Source organism: Cynara cardunculus (genome assembly GCF_001531365.2).
Source record: "Cynara cardunculus var. scolymus isolate 2C chromosome LG 3, CcrdV1, whole genome shotgun sequence".
Lineage (NCBI taxonomy): Eukaryota > Viridiplantae > Streptophyta > Magnoliopsida > Asterales > Asteraceae > Cynara > Cynara cardunculus.
The window spans coordinates 23,331,760-23,342,259 of record NC_037530.1 but is presented as its reverse complement, the minus strand read 5'-3'; the positions used below and the strand labels follow the sequence as shown (position 1 = coordinate 23,342,259).

Genomic DNA, 10,500 nt, shown 5'->3' with positions numbered 1-10,500 from the left:
AAAACAGAATATTCTTGAACTCTGAAATCAAACTGATTAATAGCAATTTGTATTGACATTTTATGCGAATTCTGACAGCCACTCATCTTGACTTCCACTCATCTTACAAACTACCTGCAAGATCAAATAGATATGTGATTATTTGTTGCTATTTGCTGTTGTATTTGACAACATTTACTAATGTAATTGTGTTGTATTTTGACAGCATTTTCTGTTGTATTTTGATAACATTTTTGTTGTAATTCTGTTGTATTTTGACAACATTTTATGCCCAATTAGTTTGTTGTAAATATAAGTATTTAAACAGTAGTATTGCTAAGTTAAACTCATTTTGTTAAACMGTAGTCATAAGCTACTAACAAGTACAAGAATTCTTTTTTACATCCTGTTGCATTATAAAGAACTTTTAATACCACCGAGTATTTCAAACATATCTTGCAAAAATTTGATATGTAAAGTTGTAATTATTATTGATAGAACATTTTCATTCCGCCGTATTGTGCAGGTACATAATTAGTTAACCTTTTTATGTACTTAGGGGTCGTTTAATAAATGTTTACCTAGTGCGTGCTTATTGGCAAGAGTCACCACTCACTTACCTTATGGGGTAACATTCCCGGTCATCAAATTGGGTAATTGGTAACCGTTTGTAACTCGTAAGAGCTTACCGGGTAAGAGTCATTACCCTCACTTACCAGGTAAGATTCTTGGTTCTTGTTATGTTCACGCGGTAAGGTAATTGATCCGGTAAGCGCTAACCAAGGTAAATGTTTAGTATACTTGTTTATAACTTAAGGTTTATTAGCATGTTCATATTCTTGGAACTAATTCATACCTTCATTGAAAGATTGTTGTAGTTCTAAGATGATCTCAACTTATGACTCTTGATTAAGTTGGGAGTTGTTAACTGTAAACAACTTGAAATTTTGATCATTAACGATGTATTGGACATGATGTTTATGATTGATTCTTTTTTTTTTTGCTCATAGATCAATGTGTACTAACCAACAAAAACATGTTGGATTTTGCAACTTGTTTACATGCTAAGGGGGGGTGTTTTTATCCCTTAACAACAAAAGCATGAAGAAACAGCTGCTGCCATGATTTTTTAAGAGAACCTTTAAGACTGTTCTAAAACCTTTATGTTAAAAACTTGTTCCTTGAGACCTATTAACTAAGGCCCTGTCGGGTTTCAGCCTTCTGTCTTTTAGATTCTGAACTCATTATGTTCTTTTTTGTATGAAAATTTGTAACTTTTTAGTACCTCATGTCATCTTTCGATTGTTATTCTAAATATGATTCATGACATTTATTTGAGTTGAAAACTCAATGCCCCTGTGATGTGGGTCTATTACACTAAGGGGCCGTTTACCAAACACTTATCCGGTAAGTGCTTATCGGTAAAATCTTACACTATTATTTACTTACCGGGTAATATTTTGGTCCACCAAAACGACATCGTATCCAACAATTTACCCGGTAAGCTCTTACTGTGGTAAGAGTCGTTGTCCTCACTTAGCGGGTTAGACTTTTGGTTCTTGTCTCGCTCTTACCGGGTAAGATTTTTGGTTCTTAGCATATTCATCCAGTGAGGTAGTGTGATTTGGTAATCGCTTACCCGGGTAAGCATTTGATAAACGGCCCCTAACACTCATCTGTTATGTCTGTTACTTTCCCCAAGCATTCTGGCTACCCTAAAATGTTGTATGTTATTGTTGAGGGAGAAAATGAACTGTCAGATGGAGTACATGGAATCTATTAAGAAGCTTGAGGAGAGGTGGATGACCAGTCAACCAAAACATAGAATTAATGGCAGTCATGGTGGAGAGGTAATCATAATCTAGTTTAATGTATCAATATTTTGTTCTCTCTCTTTTCTTTCAACAATTTGCAAGAGATGGTAATCAAGCCTGAATATGTGTACTAATCCTAATTAGCAACTTGTGTACTGATCCTAATCAAGCTTGAATATGTATACTAATCAACAATGACTGGGATATTTTATCCTAATCAAGCCTAAAATGTATTTTGCTGACCTATATCCCTCCCCATCCCATTAGTTCTAAAAAAGAACAGCCTACAAATGCAACATGAAATGTAAACACAATAATAGGACAATGGCCATATGTCAATCCGACAATGACCAGACATGAGAAAACTCGTATACCTTTGAATACAGTGGCTCGTACAGTTTCTGGTATTTCAATTCCAAGGTTGCTCTCTCTGCAAATGATAAAACATCAGAAGCAGTTAGCATTGAGCAAAAGAATTACAAAGTATCCACTATGATAAATGTATATGCACAGAAATAAGCACTTTGTAACAAACACTTATCCACTAAATATGATTCATGACATTTATTTGAGTTGAAAACTCAGTGCCCCTGTGAKGTGGGTCTATTACACTAAGGGGCCGTTTACCAAACACTTATCCGGTAAATGCTTACCAGTAAAATTTTACACTATTATTTACTAACCGGGTAATATTTTGGTCCACCAAAACGACATTGTATCCAAYAATTTACCCGGTAAGCTCTTACTGTGAGGTAGTGTGATTTGGTAATCGCTTACCCGGGTAAGCGTTTGGTAAACGGCCCCTAACATTCATCTGTTMTGTCTGTTACTTTCTCCAAGCATTCTGGCTACCCATTACATGYAMTGAAGGACGTGATTGTCAGACTTTTATAATTGCAAGACATAAAATGCCTCTATAATTTGGAATGAGGTTGTTTAAGCACCTACAGTAAACCGGTAGAGACGAACAGCAACCAAAATAACTCTAGAAACAGCAATAAATCTTAATCAAATAGAGCAACCAAAACAGAATCATGTATGCATATTCAGTCACATAAAGATCAAAATCAAGTAAGCAATTAAACCTATAGGTGGAGTTTTGCTCCCCCATGTAAGCAAAAGTTATGTTAAGGTCGCAAACATAGCAATGCGGATTGGTTTCTATTTTGTCATAACAATGCAAGATATACATAAAAGGAATCGGCACCCTAAGAACCCTCTAATAGAGCATGCCTTCAAATACAATGGACCAAAGAAGTCAATATGAAAGATGCCCTAACCCCCAAAAATAATCACCAAAGATGCCCTAACCCCCAAAAATAATCACCAAAGATACACTAACCCCCAAAAATAATCAAACCCCAAAAGTCTGCAAAAGCTTACAAGAAGAAAGAAGACGAGATGGACAGAACCCTAAACARAATTACCTGGAAGGTTGAAGAAGACGACGATGGAGGCAGAATTGAAGGTTGAAGAAGACGACATTGGAGGCAGGATTGAAGGTTGAAGAAATGACGATGGAGCGATGGATTGAAGGGTGARGGCGAAAGCGGTGGGGAGCGATTTTGCCTGAAATCATTTAGGGTTTATGAAATTGAATTGGGTTAGGGCGATGAAATCGTTCCTGTTGGCGATGAAATTCGATTTCGGGAATTTAGGGAGGGAATTGGGTTTCTGTTGGAGATGAGATCGTTTGGCCATGAAATAGGATAGGGTTTTTTATTTGAACGGGTTTAGGGATTGCTTTAATAGGTTGTACCATTAGTAATAGAGGTTGTTTTTAAGAGTTTAAGAGATTAAGAGTTTAAGAGTTTTAGCCAAATGCATTATAAGATAGTATAGATAACAAAAATAAATTAAAGAAATTACATAAAAAATAAGAATTTTTAAATAGTTGATTTGATAATAACATTGATATTATTTTTTTCAAATTTTATGATATTTTTAAATTTATATTTTATTCAAAAATAAAATCATTATTACTTTCTTAAAAACACATAAAATCGTATTATAACATCGACAGAGACAAATAATAAAATAGAACATTAAAATCTGACGTGTCTCACTGCATTGCGTGAGTACTCTTCTAGTATATATATATTAGAATTAACAAGCCCAACTTTTTTAACTTATGGGCTATGGCTCAAATATATCCCTAAACCCAACATAAATTCTAGCGCCTAGCATCTAGCATAAGCAAATTCAAATGAATCGACGCCTAAAAATCCATAAACCAGTAAACATATCGACAAATTTGACATTTACGATCTCCAAATTTTTAAATCCCTCAAGAACTCTATCAATCTATCAATCTTTTCTAGTCCATGGTTTGATTTCGGTGCACATTATCAAGACATCAACCAAGTTATTCAACTATTTCCTTCAACTTTTTCGATTTCGAACTCAATCTGTTCAAGTGTTCGGTCATCGGCGCGCATTATCAGGTCTCCAAATCTGTCCTAGTCTCCAAATTTAGATTTGTAAGTCATGTTTTATGAGCTCTTTTTTTTACTTTAAGAAATTTCCTATATTGTTTTTATTAAAATGGATACGTAATCTAAAATTCTAAATTATATATGTCTTTTTAAGTTTAATATTTAAAGTCCATTAAAGGCCCAAACCACATAAACCGGTCAGACCAGACAGCCTTTTCGTTGTATGGTTTGACCGGTCTAGGCACTTGATGTCAAATTGTTCGATTTGAAGATTTTATAAACCGCCATTACAGTTTGGTTTGTGGTCTGAGAGGTTAAACCGCCCAAACCGGACCGTGAACACCCCTACGCATATGTGTAAATCTAATTTTTTTCAAGAGTGAATTACATATTTGTTCCCTCGTGAATAGATGTTTTTTGGTTTTTGTTCCTCTAAATCGTAAAGTACACTCTTGGTACAAAAATCGTGTTCCGGAGTCCAAACTCGTCCCTCCCATCAACTCTGTTAGTCTGTGATCCACTAATCCCATCACGTGCCCCGCACTTGAAAGGCATTTTAGACTTTTTACCTTATTTTCTTAGTTTAAAAAATAAAATAAAAAACTTAATATTTTATGCATTTTTAAATAAAATTAGAAAATATTAAACCCATATGGAAATAGAGAAAAAAAATATCCATATAATTAATTGCATATTCTACAACAAAAACATGAAAGAAATGGGAAACGCAACAGTGGAAAAAAAAGCATCTACCAACAACGTCTTCTGTAACCTACAATCCTGTATCCATCAATGGTAGAAAAAAACATCCCCTCTCTCCTAGTACCATGGATTGAGATGGATTTGGTGTTCTCAGATGGATTTAGCAAATGTATCAACCTATCACATACAATACATATTGCACATGTAACCACTTGAGATTTTAGATATTGGTCACAAAACGAATACAACAATAAACTACCAAAAGTCTACGATAAATTTATGCTTACACAACTTGCATTGATCAGTTTTACAAGTTCATGGAATGCACAAACTTCAGTCAAACACTCTGATCTCGCATATAAGCAACACATATACAGTTCAGTCACTATAGATCACATCTTTCCCTTCCCCTTACCTTCTAGATGTAAATGTCTTGAATTTCACATTTTTAAAAACAAAATAAGGGTTAGACCAGTAGGTCTAGTGAAGAGATCTTTGTTAATGCCATCTCATATAAAAGAGTAAGTACCTAACTTTCAAAAAAATTAACCATAATAGTTTTCAAAATATGAAAGTCTACTACATGTAAGTTCGATAAAACCGGTTAACATCCCCGTTAATCATCATTGGCTCAACACCTTCGTAATATATACCACTACTTTACATACGCCACACAATCACATACACCTCACCTATACATACACCACCTTGTCACATGCACCTCACCAATATATACACCACATCGTAACTACATGCAAGCTAAACCGACCCCAAACACCACATTTATAATTTCCACAATAACAATTCATTTTACCACATTCTTAGATTCTTGTATCGAATAGCAGCACACTTCTTCATATCCGAAATCATTTCATAACATATGCATTTCATTCAAAGGTCTGTAAGAAAACTCACCTGGATCACGTGAATCTGAATCATATAAACACGGATTACAATATAAGCAATTAAACTTCACTGTAACTCTTAAAGAAACTCTAAGGAACCTAAACAAAACATTAAAAGACCCCAAAGCGGCTCAAAATAAAAATCAAAAATCAAAAAATAGTGAAGAATGAGACGCTAATGCGACCTAAGATGGGGTTTGGTTTGCAGATTCTGGAGGAATCTGAAGAAATTGGAATGTTGATCTCCTTTGACCAGATTCATTTCCTTCGTTTGGTTCATTCTTTTCAATGGAAAGAATCTTCAGATTCCTATGAATTCCACGACTAGAGGATTTTAACATTCCTTGGTAAATAGATGGTACTTTGATGGAATAAAATTTCTTATTTTCATAATACCCAATATATCCTCAACCCAAATGCCTTAATCTCATAAAACACAATATTCCTAATCTGATAAACCACCAGAAGCTGACACCATTTTCTCCAACTTCTCAATCTCTTGCTTCTCCATCGAACAACAACTCGCAACAGGTTTGATTTCTCTCTAATCTTTCGATATCTCTCTGTTCAATCTCTCTCTCTCTCTTTCCTTGCTTGATTTTGTTTCTTAAGATTTTTCCTTGCTCGATTCTGTTTCCTAGATTTCTCCTTGCTCGATGTTTTTGTTTGGGTTGAAATTTCTGTTTATTGTTTGGTTGACCAATATTTCACCTTGCTCAACCAATAATTATGCTTCGATTTATTAATATTTATTTTTGCTGTTTGTTTGCTTCGATGAATGGTCAAACAAAAACCAATATTTGTTTTTGTTTGTTGTTTGCTTGCTTCGATGAATGGTCAAACAGAAGCCAATTTCTATTTTGTTTGCTACAAGACCAATTTTTGTTTCCGTTTGCTTGTTTGCTTCAAGTCCAATTTTTGTTTCTGTTTGCTTGTTTGCTTCAAGATCAATTTTTGTTTGTTGTTTATTGTTTGCTTTTTTGCTTCAATATATGGTGTCTCGTTTTCAAAATACTAATTTATGAGATTATGATTTATGAAATATATGATTTATGTCTATGAGATTATGGTTATGAGATTGTTTTTGCTAACTATCTTTTGTAATAACATATTTGTTATGCGGTTTATATACAAAAAATGGCCCGACTTAGCCTCATGTTGATCTGCTCTCTTAGTGATTTGATGGTGATTCATTTTACTTTACGAAGTGTACTATCTCTGTATTCAGCTTCAATGATCATCATCGATATGTTCAGTGATTGCTGAACATATATTGTAATTCCTTCAGAGACAAGTATCCTTCAGGAAGACAAAACTCACACCATAAATCGTTCAACGATAATGAAGATAGAAGCTGAAGATAGAGACGAACAAGTTCGTGATCTGAAGCGGTTTATAGTGATACCAAGCTCATCTACACAAGTGTGACATCTACTCAAGATTTAGCGAACACTGATGAGACCTTCAGTGTCATTCCAGTGTCAACGATCAAATTAATCTTGTTGAACAAGATAGTTTTTGTCTTGACCTTCTGCACACAAAGGTTAAGGAACAACAAGATAGTGTTAGTGAAAATGCATTGGAAGTTTCACAAAAAACGAAATGCGACGTGGGAGCCAAGTTGGAAATGAAGGCAAAGTACCCCCATCTTTTTGCCTAAAGGAATTCCAAGGACGAAATTATTTTAAAAGGGAAGACTTGTAATAACCTAAGTTTATAATTTGATAAATAAAAGAAATAGAGGGATGAAGTTGGAAAGTGGTGTTTTCTTTAGGGGTTAAGAATGTAAATTCAAAACTAAAATACTATTACCTTAATTTTTTAAATGGAAATGATAATGCTTGTAAGACCAGCAAAGCCCTACTTATTAGGAGGGGACTCTTTGGCACCTTAGATAAATTCCTTTAACTAGGGGATCAAGTGGTAGTTGATCAATGAACTAATATCTTTCGGTATAGGGCKAAGGTAAGGGCTTGGGCATGGCACGAGGGTTGTTAAGCTCACATCCGTTGTAAGACTTTGTAAGAAATGCTGGATTGTGCCCTCCGARCAGAAGGTGTCCTCAGGGCTTAGATAATATAATCTTTAACTTGTAAATGAAAATTTCGGTAGAAACAATATGAAGACTATAATACTATTACTTTAACTGACTTTTCACATAAAAAAAAGAGTTAGTGATAAGGGTCTGAGTCGTTGTAATATGCAACTACAAAGACATGATATATTATTTTTCAAAAAATGGACGAGATCTTTTAGAACAAATAATCAGAAGGTCAAAACATGTAATTCACTCTTTTAATGTTGTTTTCCTTTTAAATAACATCATGTAGTTTGTACTAATCATAATGACTGAATGTAAATTGCTTGAAATAGTAAATGACTAAATATAAATTGCAAAAATTACATTATTGGAATGTAAATAACATGAATGTAATGATGGAAATATATAGATCAGAGCCATAAAAAGGGAATTAAGGGAAGAGGGAAATGTTGCATGAATATAAAAGATTGTTAAAAACGGGAACCAAATGCTTAAGAACTTTGATTTTGGAAACTATATGTAAACATGAAGTTCTTAAGAAACTAAAATTACAAACTATTGATCGTTAATCTTGCTACTAAAGTTGAAATCATTCACAACTACTTAACTTGCAATAAAGGGTTGCGTTCACGTAAGACCAGGTTGTTTTTGTAAGACCACGTTTTTACACTTGAAACTTCACAGTAAAACATTGTGAAGGTAAAAAAAAATCCAAATCTTCGCAACAAAAAAACTGTGAAGGTTACCTTCATAGTGTTTTACTATGAACTTTCATGTGTAAAAAAGTGGTCTCATGGATCTCACGGAAACAGGCTGGTCTCACGTGATCCTAAGTCTGCAATAAAATAATACTAGCTTCAAACTCCAACTTCAACAAATAACACAAAATCCAACCTCAAAACCCACTATAAAGAACAACCTCTTAAAAGAATGGACCAACATCCTTTTATAGGGGAGGAAGAATAGCCACCAAGGAACAAGGCCCACTGGGAACAAAAAGACAACAGAAACCCAACAATAACATCAGACCATCGTAAAAGAGAACTTGTCTACTACAATTGCTTTAGCTAGAACTACAGTCATAATTGGAAAGATATTCAGTTCGAAGTCGCTTAAGGTTCTTCTTTCAAGCTTTCCTGTCCCCAGGCGGAGTGTTTCACGCGTTGCCTTTCTAAATTCAAGCATGTCTTTTATGCTAGTTCACATTCTTTCCCCAGGTCGAACAAATCGAAGTCCGGTATACTCGGATCTTCCTGAATTTACCTTTTGGCCATTACAATAAGCTTCTTACTTGCTTCCAGAAAGAAGGCCCAAAGAGATTTCCAATAGTGCACCGAAATGGGGCAGGAGAGCTGTAGGCAGAATACACTCATGATCTACTTCACAAATGGGAGATTAGGTCAACCCTAAACCCTAAACCCAGGCGGAATACACTCATGATCTGCTTCACAAATGGGAGATTGGGTCGAAATCTATTTGTGAGATTAAGGCCCTCTCAGGCGAATTAAATCAACTTACTCAATGTTTTGTTCGGTTTTACTGAAGGCAAAAGGAGCCTGAAATTGTCTGGCACCTTCGCGTGCTTCTTTACAATTCTAAGCTGGCAGGGCAGCTAGTTTGAGTGGCCACCTTCCGGGTGAGAGGAAAACTAGACCCGGCTAAATGGCGTTGGGAGAGAAATTAATGGAGTACAAAACTTATTTTCAAGCTTTACCTTATTCTGCCTCCAAGCAATAAGCCTTCATGGGGATACATCATCAAAACCTTCCCCAAATAACTTGTGTAGCCTTGAAGATTAGAGCTACAGTTGTGATAACTGGATCTTGGTTATCACCTGAGGTAAATATTATGTGATTATTTGTTATGTGTTTTCCTGACAGCATGATAAATTATTATATTTAATCATGCTAGTATGTGAAATTATATGCATATTGAGTATGCATTAAGTATGTGGATATAATTTTATACATGATAAAATACATGCATAAGGTGTGTATATGTGGGTATGAATGCATGTCATGTATATGCATGAAGTGGGTGAACGTGGGAAAGGGGCTGTTTAGCCGACCTTCTAGTTTTAGAAAGGTATAAACGGAGGACTTAGCCTCCATTTCTCCTCTTCTTGCTATTTTAAAAGTTTGAGTGATTTGGAAGAAAAAGAGTTGACCGGATACTTTTGAAGCAAAGTAGATTCAATTATTTTCAAAAGGCTTTTAAGGTAAGTGATTCTTACTACTTCTTAACTCTACATAATTGTATATTTGAGTATAGAACTTTAATTTTTGATTTAAAAGTTATTCACTAGAGTGTTGTCCGGATTAGGCGGATTAGCCTTAATCCGGTCAAGGCATAAGCGATTTAAACCATAAACCGGATAAGGGTTGGGCGATTTAAACCCTAAACCGGTTAAGGCTTAAGCGGTTTAGTCTTAAACCAAACAAGTGTTGAGCGATTTATGATTATTGAGTTTATACCAAGTGTTTTGAATAGAGAAGTAGGAATACGACTAAATGGTGTCCGGATTATTTTTTAAATCGGACAAGTTGTTAAACCCCACAACGCAAAATGTAAAAAGTAATGAAAAACAACAAGTGATGAAGAACCAGAAGACCGATGAAGACATC

The 10,500-nt window shown here is 34.9% G+C and overlaps 1 long non-coding RNA gene across 1 annotated transcript; it reads right to left on the bottom strand.

The window, feature by feature from the left end:
* LOC112510357 lies at nucleotides 1–3,459 on the bottom strand. The gene is made up of 3 exons (XR_003068921.1): nucleotides 3,221–3,459; nucleotides 2,168–2,223; nucleotides 1–114 (listed from the first exon to the last, which is right to left on the bottom strand). It is a non-coding gene; the product is annotated as an uncharacterized LOC112510357 (long non-coding RNA).
* Between the last annotated feature and the right edge of the window lie 7,041 nt (nucleotides 3,460–10,500).